Source organism: Talpa occidentalis, unplaced genomic scaffold (assembly GCF_014898055.3).
Source record: "Talpa occidentalis isolate TD23 unplaced genomic scaffold, MPIMG_talOcc4v2.1 talOcc4.14, whole genome shotgun sequence".
NCBI classification, from domain to species: Eukaryota; Metazoa; Chordata; class Mammalia; order Eulipotyphla; family Talpidae; genus Talpa; species Talpa occidentalis.
In genome coordinates this window covers 81,022,436-81,037,659 of record NW_023601433.1, presented here as the reverse complement: position 1 = coordinate 81,037,659, position 15,224 = coordinate 81,022,436, and the positions used below count along the sequence as shown (strand labels likewise).

Genomic DNA, 15,224 nt, shown 5'->3' with positions numbered 1-15,224 from the left:
AGACTCCATGCTATGCTAGGGGATGATGCACTGGACAGACACAGCCCCGTGGTCAGCTCTCTACGGCCGGGACATCAGAGGAAACAGAGCAGGCAAAGAAGCTTGTATAGAATCAACTGCAGCTAGTATACGAGTCCGTTTCCCTCTGCCTTCCCTGCCCTCTCAGAAAACGTGAAGGCCTCTCTCTTAGAATGTACCCAATTCTTTCCAGAATTGTCATTATTTTTCCTTGACAACCCGTAAAGGCACTTTGAGGCCTTATTGTTCATATTGTTTTCCTGGCCTAGTGCTTTGTATTCATTCAGCTGATAAATGTTCAATGAGTAACTCATGGCATGTTCTAGGCTGTGAGGACACAGCAGTTAGCAAAACAGATCTTAGTCCTGACCCTCATGGAACTGACATGCACGTCTCTGGCTACCCTGCCTATGAATGATACAACAGATGAGGACAGCACTTTCAGGATAAATGAGACTTTTCTAAGCACTTCAAGGACAGTCGTCTACCCCTCTCTGAGTGGATGCCATGGGAAAGGTATCAATGACTTCATTCAGAAATCTGGTAGATCTCTAGTGTATACAGTTCTTGGGCCAATTAGCATCCCCAAGAGGAAGGCCACCTCATGTTTGATCAATAGTAGTAGGAAAGCTGCCAGAATCAATAGAGGCCAGTGGAGGTTTCTGGAAATTGCATGGTGCTGAAAAAACAAGGTCTGTAGCAGATCCTGCAAGTCTCAGGGCCCAGGAGTGGTTAAGGCGGAAGGGGCTGGTACTGTCTGCTCACTTAGTCTGGGCCGCACTGTGTTTTTTTTAAAAATAAAGATTTATTTATTTATACAAGCACTGGGTACAGTCAGAAGCGTGGGAGGGTGAGAGAATTCACCAGAGACAGAGCAGGGATCTGCGCGCCATGTGGGACCCTCGATGGTGGCCGGGGATTGAACCGGCACTGCAGAGGCTGCAGGCAGCTTCGTAGCCCAGCACTCAACCGCTGCGCCACCAGGGGATGGGCCACACTATTTTTGCTTAAAGCTCACCAATACCCTGTTAGGCGAAGGCTATTATAACCCCATTTTGCAGGGGAGGAAATGGAGGCTCAGACCAGGTTAACTAACTTGCTCAAGGTCAAGCAATGCAACTAGTTAAGGGTGACAATGGGAGGTGGGGGTGGGAGTGCAGAGGTGGCCCCTTACCCAGCCTGGGACCAAAGAGGTCCTCTCCTATGGTATAACTTCCTGGCCAAGGTCTGGAGAAGGCAAGTTGGTCCAAAGAAGGCAGGCGGGGAGTGGGGAGAGGAGCTTCTTCCAGAAATGCAGGCGTACCTTGTTTTATGGTCCTTTGCTTTATTCCACTTCACAGATACAATTTTTATCTTTTTAACATATTGAAGATCTGAGGCAACGATGCCTTCAGCAAGCCCACTGCACCATTTTTTCAATAGCATGTGCTCATATCATGTTTCTGTGTCACGTTAAATAAGGTATGTACATTATTTAGACGTAATACTGTTGTACATGTAATAGACACAGGGTAGCGTAAACATAACTTTTATAAACTCTGCAAAACAAAAAAAATTTGTGTGACTTGCTTTATGGGGTCTGGAACGGAGCCCACAGCTTCTCCAAGCTGTGCCTGCAAGCCGGGACACGAGGAGATGCACTGTCAGGAATCCCTGTGAGTTTCTATCTGGCTGGAAGGTGGAATTCACCCCTTCCTGAGCAGCTCTGTGAGTGCTCAGCAGTCTGAGCCACCATTTCCCTGTCTTCTCCATCGGTCCCCGCAGGGTTCCCTGCCCTTGGCAATCCAATCTCCTACACGAGTCTGTTACCTTTCCAATATGCAGATCTGACCATATCGCCTCCCGGGTTTGAGTGACTTCAAAGTCTCCAATGCCCTCGGGGAGAAGCCAGTTCAAGTTCTCCAGCAGTCCGTGTTTCCTTTATTCCTCCAGCCCACACTGGTTAATTGAGCACCAGCACCTTTCCAGGTTTGATGAAGCATTAGCTTCTCACCTGAGTGCAGAGGTGGTCCCTGTTTTCCTTTTGGTAGGAGTGAATCTTGTCAGGACACCTCTTGTTTTGTGGACTCAGCATCCCTTCTTCTGGCAGCTGTTCTCCAATTTTCTTTGGGGCGCTCTCCATCCTGCACATGCAGTGCTGTGGCTCAAGATCCTGCTCATGAAGCTCAGTTATTCAGCTTTTCCTCCAAATCTTTTGTTTTTATATATAATTTTTAAAAAAGGATTTATTTATGCATATAAGAACTGGGGTGCAGGCCAGAGGTGTGTGGGGTAAGAGGATTCACCAGACAGAATGGGGAACAGAACAGGCAAACTGACTGAAATACACTGCTGAGGGGAACAGTGGGCGAGTCAGGAGAGGCCTGCTGCGCCATGTGGGTATCTCTCTGCCCGGGGATCGAACTTGTGCTTCAGTGGCTGCAGATTGCTTCATAGTGCTATGACTTAACACTTTGCACCACCAGGGAGGTCCTTTTCTTTGAAATCATAGAGCTACCCTGAATCCTTCCAATACATTCCTCATTTTCCTGGAATTGCATCATTTATGATGCTTGAAGCCAAAGAAACCCTAATGGACTGGGTCACTTTTCATGGTTTAGCCAGAAAGGGGCTAGAGCTGGCTGTTGTCAGTAGATGCCTCCAGGTTCACCGACCCCTGCCTTCTGCACTCTACTTGATGCCCTTGGAGCTTGACCCAATCAGCAGAATCCCTTGCCTCTAGCTTCTGATAGGATTCAGCCAACGAAAGCAAAAGCGCTGGCAGGCAATGGGGGTGGAAGCACAGTGAGGTTGGGCTTATTCTCTCCTGCATCCTTCCCTGTGGGCTGCAGGAGCAGTGGCTCTGTCGCCTGTGGTCCTTTCCACAGAGCTCACTCTCCAGGTTCTGGGAGCTGCTGCCTTCTCCTGCTCTTTGAGGCCTTTCATGGTCCAGGGTCCTGCATGACTCCTGTTGGTTTCCCTTGACCCTGTCCTGTCTTTGTAAGCAGACTATTCATCTCTCCTCAATTGCATTTTGAGTGTCCGCCCCTGACTGATAAAGGGAGGTGTCTGCTTAGGATCCAGAGGTGGGAAGCAGAGGTGTCTTTCATGCTCTTGGTAGGGTGGATGAGGTATTAAAAGTTTTGGGGGAAGGCAAAAAGAAAATCCAGGGTACCCCCAAAATTGGAGTGCGAAGAAGAGACCCAGCTAGAAAGAATGTTGCCTTGTAGGTACAGCTGCCACTTGCTGGGTCGCTTTGGGAAAAGACATTTGTTGTCTCTGGGACCCATCTTCCCATCTACTGCTTTGCGCTGTGCAGGGAGTCAATTGACACCATGTCATTCATTTACTCACTCAACAAATGTGTTTTGAGCCCCTATTATGTGTCTAGCAATGTGCTAGGTATTGGAGACACAGCGGTAAAGATAGCAGAAACTGCTTTGACTCTCTAAGAATTTACAGCCTGTGTGGGAAAAGGTACATAAACAAGGAACCATACAAATAATTTTCTATGTATTCACTGTGAAAAGCTCTCCTGTGAGGGATCCTGCTTGTACTGAAAATTCCTCTTTGAGAAAATAACCAGTATCTGAGCTGAGTCTTGGAGGCTGAAGAAGGTTGGTCAGGTAAGAAACGTGCCTAAGGTGGATCATGGAGGACGTCCAGTATGGAGGTGGTTGTTGGGGGAGCTGTGAATTATGCAGAAAGAAGCAGATGAGGTGGCAGAGGAGGCAGGGACCTGGTTAATCAGAGCTTTGACGCCACAGTGAGGGACTCATATTTTACTCTGAGAGACAGGAGTAGCAAGGATGGTCTGAGTTGTGGCTTGAGGGGACAGAAATGGAGTCAGGGAGACCAGAAGAGGACAGACCGTTGCAATCATCCATGTGAGTTATGAAGGTGGCTGAGATTGGGGAAATGTCAGTGAAACTACCACTGAAGCAGAGATGGCTGTTGTCCACCAAAGATCCACTTTTATAGTGTACAGTTATGGTTGGGAAATAGATGCTCAGCCAGAACTACATTTCCCAGTGTCCTTTGCAACTGGTGAGGTCATGTGGACTGGGTCTCACCAATGAAATGGGAGCAGAAGTGATGGTGTCACTTCTGGGTTGAAGTGGCTTAGAGCAGCTGTGTCCTCCCTGCCCTTTCTTTTCCTGTGCATTGGTTGGTAGGGGAAGGTGGAGTCATAAGTTGTGAGTTCACTGAATTTACTGAATCACCATCTGGATCCTTTACTAGACTCTATTTGACCAAAGAATACATTTCTATTCTATTGAGCCACTGAGATGGTTGGGTCTATCTGTTATAGCAGCTAGCACTATCTTAACTAACCTATGGACAGGTCAGTTAGGAGAAAAAAAACCAGCAGTGCTAGGAGGATGGATTGGCTGTTGAGGATAAGTGAGAAGGAGGCAGAGAATAACTTCGAAGTTATCAGCTTGAGCAAAACTCCCAATGGTAATAAAGGTGATATTTTTCCTTTTCTTGTGGGAGTAAAGAGTTGAGTTTAGAACACAGATGTTTGCAATGTCTGGAAGAAATTTGAATAGGGATCTCAAGTAGAAAGTTAGATATAAGGATTGAAAAGAGGTCTGAGTTGGTGACGCAGTTTAGGGATTTGTTGTCTTATAGATGGTATTTGAAGTGCTTAGTAGGTACTCAATAAATGTTCTCTGAATCAGAAGATGAATCATCTCATCCTCACGTCTACCCAGCATTGGGAAATTGGTGGGCACAAAACACCCGAAAGTGATTAAAGCACCCACCAAGCTCGGCAGAAAGCTGAAGAACCATCCATTCCTTGCTTTGCTCTCATCTACCCATTGAAGAGGCTCTCTGAGCTCAGAGAAGCCTGAGAATCAAGCTATTCAAAGGTTGAATGAAGGTAATTCTGAGGATGTTTAAAACCGCCTTCTTGCCGCATTGAACAAAACACTCACTCATCTTTGAAAACCACAGCAATGAAAACCACTTGAATTTCTGCCTTTTATTCCCTCAAGCAGCTTCACCTAATGGGCTTTGAAAACAGTGTGGACAAGGCAGGGCTGGGCCTCACCTGCCTCTGGATAAGGTACTGTCCCTGGGCTAGAGGTTTCCTACTCCCTGGGGGTTTTGAAGGGGCAGTGGCAGAGGGAAGGTCTTTAAGGCAGACTGGGGATGCCATTCAGCTAGAAGAGACCCTTGGCAAAGGTGACCACTGTCATCCAATGGCTTCTCACATAGGTGGCAAGTTTAAGTGGCTACAGGAGCCACCTGGTGAATGACTCAAAGACAGGGTCACATGGGACCTTGGAGAACTAGAAACACGGTTCCTGTGTAAAGGGGTGGAGGATGCGATGTGGCTCCAGCAATTCTGCTGGTATCTGCCAGTCCAATATCACTAGGTCTTTTGACTCTCAAGAGAAGCCTCAAATTCTGATTTTATATGAATCTTCTGAGTTTTAAGCGCTGGCAACTAACTTAAACAGTGCTCTTGGGCCAAACAAAAACATGCACATGGTAAGTATAATCAAGGGCTTGAAAGCAGCTGGAAACCTTCAAGGAGTCATGAAATGAACATGTACCTCCTTCCCAAGCAGCTGCCCGAGGGAGAATATGCAATCCTTTTGCAATTGTTACCAAACCCACACGTGTCCACTGGCCGGGCCACACATAACACAGGAGGCATGATTCGTGCTTCGGTGAGGTAAATGTTGGAAGGTTTTCAACAAGTGAAGAAAAATGTAAAGCTAAATTGTGACTGAGAACGCACTCAGCACGGATCGCGAGGACCTCCTGTGTCTTGTGCACAGCTAAATCTTCAGGGCCCGAATTCGTGCACCCCAAATACTGTTGCATAAAGTAATGAATGAAGCAGAAGGGCAGGTAGAGGAGAACAGCACAGAACCAGGCCTGCATGTTTCAGGATGCATGAGTCCCTTGTGGCACGGCTGTCCCCCAAACCTCTCTGATTCTTGCTGCATTTACCTTGTTCTTGAGAAGACACTGAGGACGCTGGTGCAAGGTATGCTGATCCCAATAAGGACCAAGAGCATTAATGAGGCCTGTGTGGCTGACCTGGAATCTTCCTTGTTTTTCTCTCCTAGAACTCTCTGGAGCATTTAAGCTACAGCTCCCAACTTCCTTACAAACAAAGCTGTCACTGACCACCTTTGCTCCTCCTCCACTGAATGAGTGACAACAGCATTCCATTGAACGAGTGACTACTGTAAGCCACACCCTGTCCTCTGACACTCTGCAAAGGGTTTTAGTAACGTTTTAGTCACCTTTCTTCTCATAACATGTCCTGCACCCCTGACTGCATGGGGAATACATGGCTAAGGCCTGGTCAACCCCAGTACCTCATACTCTTCCTGAAAGCCACTGGTCTAAAGGGTAAGCATGTGATCAAGCAGGGCCAATCAAGGCCCTGAAGTGACACTCCACTGCTGGGTGAAGGAAGCTTTTTTCTGCTGAGGCGGCTAAGCTTTGGCTGTGGGCTATATGGTTTGTAACGGCTGGAGAGGCTCGTCTGCAGGATGAGAGTGGGCCTCCAATGCAAGAGAGGAGAAAAGAACAAGGGTGTCTATCGGGAGCTGGATTTCTGTCCCTTATAGCTGGAAGACTGCTGCCCCATATAGTTCTTTCCATAACAGGTCTCATCTAACTCAGCAACTCCGTGAAGTTGGTACTAGTATCTCCCACTTTATAGACGAGGTAATTGAAGCTCAGAGAAGTGAAGTGACTTGCCCCAAGCCACGCAGCCAGTAGGAGGAAGACGCTCGACCTGTCCTGAGGAAGCAGCTTTCTGGGTGTGAACTTAATATATTTTTGCTGTTAGAGCAAGCTCCTGTAAGGCAGGAAAGTCTTCTAAGCAACCCACCATTTCAGGTTTAGAAACAACTTCAGGGGTCAGCTGGGGTTCTGGAAAGAGGAGGGGACTTGGAATCAGATACTTCCAGGTTTCTCGCTAGCTGGGAGAGTCACTTAGGCGCTGTGAATCTGAATTTTCTTATCTAGGAACAGGATACCATACTCAGGATAACACTCAAGATATGGGATTGTTATGACAAAGGGGATAATGTCGGTGAAACTCGTAGAAATGCAAAGCCCTGTACAAAAGGTAAAACCATGATATTTATCCTGTTTCAGTGTGTGCTTCAATACCCCCCAAGACAGTGCGCTCACAGCCTCTCAAAGTACTTCTTTTCATCTTTAGGCCATTCTGATGAGTACAAAATCCTTTTACATTCCAAGCTGAACTATTTCTTCCTTGAACTTGTGTTCACTGGTTTTGTGGAGTCCATTATTCACACATCTTCCTCCCTCCCTCTCTCCCCGCTCCCTCCTTCTGTCCTCTGCTTCCTTCCTTCCTTTCTCTCCCATCCCATGCACTGTAATAAATATGTTTTCAGTCACTCAATGGTTTAATTGATACCACAAAGAAGGAGCGATAACTGATGAAGTAATTAGGAAAGGATATTTAGCATGTTTCAAAAGATTTCAAAGAGGAGTACGGTCACTTTACAGAAAGTTGTGTGAAAATGAATCCCTTACATTATTAGTAGAAATGTAACATTATTTTCTAACACACAATGACAGAAATATGAAAGGCTATGTGTGTTCTAAGTCTCAAAACTATTAATAATGACCAGCTATTTAGGTTTAAATTTACAGCTTGAGAATCATATTAATATACACGTCTTCCAAACCAGTGGGCAATATTTTCCAATTAACCATGAGTGTAATAAATATTGAAGATAATTGGAGGTTCAAAAAGACATAGTCCCATCTAAGCCATTCTCCATACAGCAGTGAGAGCCATATTCCGAAACACAAATATTCTCCTGTCACCCCCTTACTTCAAGCCCATCAATGGCCAAGACAGAATGAGCTACAGGCTCCCTCAGAGTGACTTGCATTTGCCAGCACAGAACATTGTCTTCCACCCCGGGCCTTTGCACAAAGTTCTCTGTGCCCGTACTATCTTCCAGCATGCTCCTCTTTACCTGGCTGCTTATCTCAGATCTCAGCTGAGACTTTTCCTCCCCCTGGAGGCCTCTCCCACCTCCTGAGACTGGGTCCTGTACCAACCCCTTCCCCCCACATCCCAAGTCCCGTGGCATAGAGGACACTGCCCATGGCTCCCTGGATGCTTGTCTGTCTGCCTCTGTGTCATGCTGCTGACTGGCTGGCTGGCTGGCTCCCTAAAGCCTAACAGAGTGGCAATAAGGGCTGAGTAAATATCATTTCTTACTGCCTCTACTTGCAATCTCCTGCCTCAAACCCACAGGGCCCTATGGATCACAGAGATAACAGTTCTACACACACAGAGAGCGAAGGGCCCTGGGAGGGGCCCTTGTCCTCGGCATCTCTAGCCCACCACAGGGCTGGAAATACCACCATTAGCAAGTCATCGTCCAAGGCAATCAATGCCCTCTTCTGGGGGTCCTCAGGCAGAGAGCACACTAGAAGTGTGAGGCACTTGTGGGGTTGGGGGAGTGTCCCTTGGGACAGAAAACCCAGACAGGTGCATGCGTGTGTGTTCACATGGTATCACTTGGCAAGGGCCCCAAACTCAGCCTTGCTCACAGCCGCCAGGAGCGGAGAAGAAGCTGTGCCCGTGAGGCTGTGCAGCGCCGCCGTTACTCCCTCTGTCTGCGGTGTTGAATCTTGCCTCTACCATTCTCCAGGTGCCCTTGGCCACATCATCGAACCTATCCGTACCTGTTTTCCCTTCTGTAAAATGGCCTTGATGAGAAAAGTACTAACTTTTGGGGTCAGGATGGGCATTCAGGGCCACAATGGCAGCCAAGTGCTCAGGGAGGGGCTGCGGTGTAAAGAGCTCGATAGGCCTGTTAATACTGTTACTCTGCTTTAAAGTGAAATTGACTTTATTCTGCATCTCTAGATCTGGTCTCCAGCCCCAGAGTTGCACAGACTCTGGGTGACTCTAAACAAACCCCTTCCCCTCTCTGGGTTTCCCAAGTTGTTCTTGGATTCTCCCACCTTTGGGAAACAGCTGTTGGACACCTGGCACCTGCTCTTTTAGGGGAGAATTAGAAGGCTCGCTGGGTGGGATAGGTGTGAACCCCTGGGACTGATAACCTGCAGAAGTCCTGGATAAACGGTCAGCAGACTGAGGGACCGGGGCAGGGTGACCAGCTGTGCTGGTTTGTCAGGGACTGGCTTGGCTTGAGCATGGAGAGTTCCATGTCCCAAGAATCCCCTGGATCTTGGGCAAACCAGGGCCACTGGTATGCCAGCACAGTGATGTCCCCTGAGCGGGGGCATGACACTTCCAGGAATGACAATCTTGAGAAGGGAACAGATGTGGCTCTTGGAGGCAGGAGTTGCTGCCCACCCACCTGGCACTGCTGGCCTGGAGCAGAGCAATAAGCTCTCCACCATGCCAAGCAGAAGGCAGCCACTGCCTGGCCCTCCCTCCCTCCCCTCCCTTCTACCAATGGTTCCAGCCCCATTGTCAGCCACGCTTTCCTGACCTGCACCCACCTGCCCTGCACAGTGCTCAGGAGCCCCATAGAGAGGCTCCATCACACTGCTGATGCCCACGGCTAGGACTGAAGAACTTCTGTCTCCTTGCTCACAAAACAGAAATAATCAGAAGTTTGACCTCTTAGGGCTATTGAGATAATGACATGAGCTAATAGAGCTGAACATTTCAAGTGGCCAGTAAGTGTTAATGACCATAACAAAGATAACGCAATAGGAAACCAGTAGTGATGGTGATGATATGGACGCCCCTACTATTTCTGCTGTGCCCTGCTCCCCTGACCCTTTCTCCTACCGAGTTAAGAACTGGCCCACATGTATATCCATCCCAGGCTGGCCTATAGCTTTCCATACATGTTTGATGTATGAAAGTAGAACCACAGGCTTCAAAACCTCCTTGCAAAGGACTTGACAGGCCCTCTGATGAGATAACAGTAACACCTAATATTTATTATGCACTTGCTGTGTGCCTGGCCACGTTCCTTGCACCCTGCAGCTGTGTCACCTCTGTTAACTTAGAAAATGGAGTTGGTTGATGTCTACACGTGTCCACCACATGCCAAGCACAGCACAAAGCATCCCCCACGCCTGGAGACATTGTTGGTTGTCACTCTGGGTGGGATGCTCCTGGCATCCAGAGGGTCAAGGTCAAGGATGGTGCTAAACATCCTAGGGAGCCTGGGCAGCCCCTCACTGCAAAGAATTATCCAGACCCACGTGCCAAGGCTGAGAGACCTGGCTCTGCCTGTGTTGTCTCCTGCTTCATCCTCCCCATGATGGAGGGATGGTGAAGGAGGAAACAGAGGCCCAGAGAGCCCAGGCAAATGCCCAGTGGAACGAGGCCGTGACCCCTGAGTGATGTGATGCCAAACCCAGTGCTGCTTTAGCTCCCGCTCTGGGGGAACAGATATAGAAGGAAGAGTAGAGGAAGCTGCCTTGGAGGGGGATGAGCGGGCGCTTGGATGTAGGGGGAGGACCCCCCTGGTTAGCTGAACACAGTCCTGTCTGGGGGTCACCAGAGGGTAGGTTTGGGGCAGAGTAGTCTGACCAGAGCGCAGAGCTGCCCCATGGGGAATTCTTCCGGCTGGCCAGAGCAGCCACCAGATGGGAGGCCCAACAGAATTTAATATTTGACCATCTGCAGCCAGCAGCCCCCCAAGTCAGCGGGCAGCCCTCCAAGAGGATGACAAGGCTCTTCCTGCAACCCTGTGGGTTCGAACCGCTGCTGATCTTGGAAGCTCTGACTGCTGAAGATAAGCCTCACACACCATAGACATGTGCAGATGAGTGAGCGAGCGTGCACAAATACATGTTCACACACACAATGTCTGTCCTTCAAGCGCCAGGAGCGCTGGGCACTGAAACCATCCATCTCCCTGTCATCTGCCTGCTCTTCCTCACCTAGGATACTGGCCATACTGAGTTACACCCTGTGCTCTGTCCCTCTGCCAAGTCAAAGGGAAAATCTCAAGGCTGCTCTGAGTGGAGGCAAAATGCATCCAGAAGCAGGAAGCGCCAGGGTATCCCTCACCTGGGCTGGCCACCCTAAGTCTGCAGAAAGACCTGGCCCCCGCACTCCCATGTGAGCTGCCAGAAAATGCTCTGCTCCTCCTTGATCTGCAACCAGCTCATTCCACGGGGCCACAGGGGGCTGTTAAGAGCTGCAGAATCATTTTAAAGAAGCACATCTCTTAGTAACAACAGGAACCATTGGTAACTGAGGCTCTGTATCAGGCGCCAGGCACTGCAGCAGTGTTCCTGCAAGTCCTTAGGGCGGTCCTGCAGGCGCCCCAAAATGAATCCTATTGTCTGAAGGTTAGAGAGAGTAAGTCTTTCTCCTAAGGTCACAGAGCAAGTTAATTATTTCGGGGTTTTCCAGTAAGCCGAGTTTTTACATATTGTGCAGAAGGGTGCAGACACCCCAGACTAATTTGTGTCCCTGTGAGATCTCAGGGAACCCCTTCAGAGACAGAACTGCTGCTAAACAGGCTCCCTTGCAGGTGTTGGGGGGACTCTGCTCTTTAAGGTGGTTGAGACGCACTTCAGTCACCAGGCAAGAAGTCACCATGTTAGCTCATTAGGTCAAAGCTTTCTCTGCAACAGGACCACGCCACACTTTACACCACTCCCCATCTGACAATGGTTCAAACATTGGAACTTGCATTTCTGAGCCTTCACCTGGTTCAGAGGCTGCATTCCACCTGGATCTCTACTTGATTAACCAAACGCAACTAAGGCCCCATCTGTGCCAGGCACGAGGAAGGCAAGCGCGGTGGCCACATCTCTGCTGGCACAGTCCACAAGCTGAAAGAGCCACTGCCCACTCGGCATCTAGTCTGGGTGCTTCGCAGACTATGTTTTTTATCCTTACAGTGGCTCTGCCAAGTTAGAGCCTTACTGCTTCACTCTACACTTCTAGAGACTGGAGCTTAAAAGGGTTTGTAGCTTGCTCAGGGTCCCACATCAGCTCATGGCAGAGGTAGGATGGGGAACCAGGCTTCCATGGGGGGTCAGTCTCCTTCCCTTCTTTCCACATCTGGAAGGCTTTCCTGGTTTGGGCTTGTTAGGACAGGGGTTGGGGGGAGGCTTGTACCCTTTGCCTCCTGGGTTATACTTCTGGACATTGCTACCTTTAGGGGTTCAAGGCAGCTTCCTCCCCCTGGGATCAGCTCTGTCCTCTTGATTTTAACCTGAGCAGACAGTGCGGAATGACAGTAATTCTCTAGTAGCTTCCAAGTCTGCAATGAGACCAGACAAAATGGGCTAAGGAGTTCAGTTGTACTGGTCTGCCCTGGGCAGGGAAAGGGCATTACCCAATTCCTGCTCCTATGCAAGTCACCCCTGAACTGGCCAGGAGGCTGACTCCCTGACCCTATTAATCAAATATTCAACTTCCCAAGTTTGGGGCAGCCAAACTTGACAGTCTGTGACTGGATCCCAAAGGAGAGGGGCCTGACCTTTGCAGAGTGAGACGCCAACGATGAAAACATGGTTTAGATTCCAGCAGCTCCTCTGATTTGGGGCAAGTTAGCTAACTTCTGAGCTCAAGTCCTCACCTGTAAGACAGGAATAGTAACCAGAATGGGGCAGATTTTCATTTGTGTTTTTGCCTTTTACTAGCCTTTTCCCCTTCGTACTTGTACTCTCATTTTTAAAGAAGGGTATTTGCTTCCATTTCTACTGGATAATCATTTGTTCTGCCCATTCCTTGCCAAGTGGTGGGTCCAGAGGGATTAAATAGGATGATGCCAGCAAAACATTCAACCCAGTGCCTGGCACTCAGTAACTTGCTTCTAAGCCAGTGACATGCTTCTAAGGCAGGGATGCCCCTTCTGATATTAGGTTACAAAAGGACTGAGGCTTCTGTCTTCTTCTCTTGTCCTTGCTTAGTGAGGATTAAATAGGAAGATGCTTGTGAAGTGTTTAGCCAGTGCCTGGCAGTTGCTCAGAGCCCTCACTCTGGGAAAGCCAGGGACCAGGCTGTGAGCTGCCCTAGAGAGAGGCCCACGTGGCAGGAGCTTACTTTCTGGGCCATGGAGTAAGGCCCAAAGCCTGCCAGAAGACAGTAAGTGAGCTGAGAAGCAGAGCCTCCCCCAGAGGGGCCGTGAGATGACTAAAGTCAGCTTCTATTTCCTGGCCTTTAGGAGGCTGGATGGAGACTGTGGTGTTAGTGATCTATAAGCTCTGCAGCCTCTAAGAATTTTAGCTGTGTTTTCCTAAGATAGAGTTCACTGTGACTCTGCCCACTGCCAACAGCCCTCCCACTGACATAGCACTGTCTATGTACCAGCTACTGTGTTCAGCACATTTTTTTCTGAAATCCCCATCTTACAGATGTGAAAACCAAGGCATGCCAGGTTAAGAGAATAGTGCATGGGGCCTCCCCTGGTGGCGCAGGCGGTTGAGCGCAGTGCTGTGAAGCTGTCCATCAGCCTCTGCAGTGCCAGTTCCATCCCGGCCCACTGGCAAGGGGCGCACATGGTGCAGCAGATCTTTCCTGTCTCGCCCACTGCTCCCCTCAGCAGTGTATTTCAGTCAGTCTGCCTGTTCTATTCCCCGCTCTGTCTCTAGTGAATCCTCTCACCCTCCTGCGAATCTGGCCTGTACCCTGGTTCTTGCGTAAATAAATAAAAATCTACAAAAAATAAAAGAGAATTGCGCATGGTCACAAGGCTTGTCCATGCTGGGACTGAAACCCAAGTCAGCCTGGCCTCTAAGCATCTGAGTCCCTGTAGGCTTAGGGAGGACCTTCTAAGAAATGGGCCCCTAAGCAGCCCTTAGCACCCTCCAGCTAGCACCCTTGGCCTGTGCCAAAGTCTGTAAAGGGTGTCAGTGTTGTTTTGCCCCAAGGGTTAACCAGATCCAACAGAACCAGAGGTCAGTGCATTTTGGCATCTCCTTCTTGGAGGAGAGAGCTGGCCAGACCTGTGTGGAGGCGGGGGGTGGGGGGAGGGTGGGGGGAGGGTGGGGGGGGTGGGGGGTGGCCAGGGCGACCTGTCTGCATTCAGGACAACCAGGGTTCATTTTACACTCTCTTGGCTCAGAGGCCTTGGCCTCAGGTTCCAGGTGGGTCCCTGGAGGCCGCTGATGAAGTGACCCCCACCTGGTGATTGAAGAGTGAAGGACCCTGCTGTCTGCCTCTTTCTGGGGAATCTCATCTGAGCCAGAGGTTTATGGTTGTTGTGACCTCATCCCCCAGGGCCGATCCCTGCTTCCCTGTAATTTATGTTCACGTCCACATTAATTGATGCTGCAGAGGCCGTGAACCGGGCTAATTGTTTCCAAATAGCAAATTGATAGGTTTCTTGGCCGAAGATGGGGCATTAGAGTGGGAAGTGGCCAGGTTCTGCTGTACGATAATTAATGAAGGACCGGGGGGGACGCCATCTGCCCGGATGGGACTCAGAAGCTTTCACATGGCGTGGCCACCAGCGGCCTTGGACAGCCTCCTACCTCAGACCACAGGAAGGGCACATCCCCTGCACGCGACAGGAGGCACGCTCCTCTGTGGCCATTTCAGCCACACCCTCCCGTGTCCTGTGGTGACGCGACAGGAAAGAAAGGGGCGTCATGGCGGACTTCCGGGCCCAGAGGACCGAGTGCTGCCGAGCAGGGCAGAGATAATGACGTCCGTTGTACCAGCACTTACCCCGCGCTAGAACGGCGCCGGTACTTCCCATGAGGTGACTGAACTAACATGGCTCTTTTCGCGCCCATTCTACAGATGAGGACGCGGAGACGCCGTGAGATGACGTCACACGGCCAGGAGCGATGACGTCACAAGCCAGCACAGTCAAGCGCCGCGGCTGAGCTTTAAACCCACGCCGTCCGGCTCCGAAATGCACCCTCAGAACCAACCGCTCCCAACAGCCTTTCCGGCAGGCTGTGTGCCGGCCAGATTTGTATCTCTGATTCTGGAAGTTTTGGGGTGCACCATGTTAAACTTCCCATTCCTTTGCAGCTGGTCTTAGTTCATTTCCAAGTCAGCCCCTCTGTACTGTCCTTGTCCAGTTGTTTCAGGGTCTGCTCTGGCCCCCTCTGACTTCTCCCTCAGGATAATAGCTATAGGGGGAGGGAGGAAAGAAGGGAAGTAGAACTTCCTGAGGGCTCACTAAGTGTGCATCTAAGCTCATTTAACCTTAAAAAATCATATATAGGTAGTGCAGCGCTGTGAAGCTCTCTGCAGCCTCAGTGGTGGCAGTTCTATTCCTGCCCGGCCGGGGAGATTCCCA

At 49.7% G+C, this 15,224-nt stretch overlaps 1 protein-coding gene across 2 annotated transcripts in view; it reads right to left on the bottom strand.

Annotated features, from left to right (window-relative positions):
• NOS1 (nitric oxide synthase 1) overlaps positions 1-14,745 on the bottom strand; it is a 125,424-nt gene extending 110,679 nt beyond the window's left edge. Inside the window, exons 1-2 of one of the 2 annotated variants that reach the window (XM_037511093.2) lie at positions 14,642-14,745; positions 12,450-12,548 (exon numbers count right to left, since the gene is read on the bottom strand). The gene's annotated coding sequence lies outside the window, so the exon portion shown is untranslated. Of the gene's footprint in view, positions 1-12,449; positions 12,549-14,095; positions 14,437-14,641 lie in introns of those variants that run through there. The other variant, XM_037511092.2, reaches the window with a different exon arrangement.
• Between the last annotated feature and the right edge of the window lie 479 nt (positions 14,746-15,224).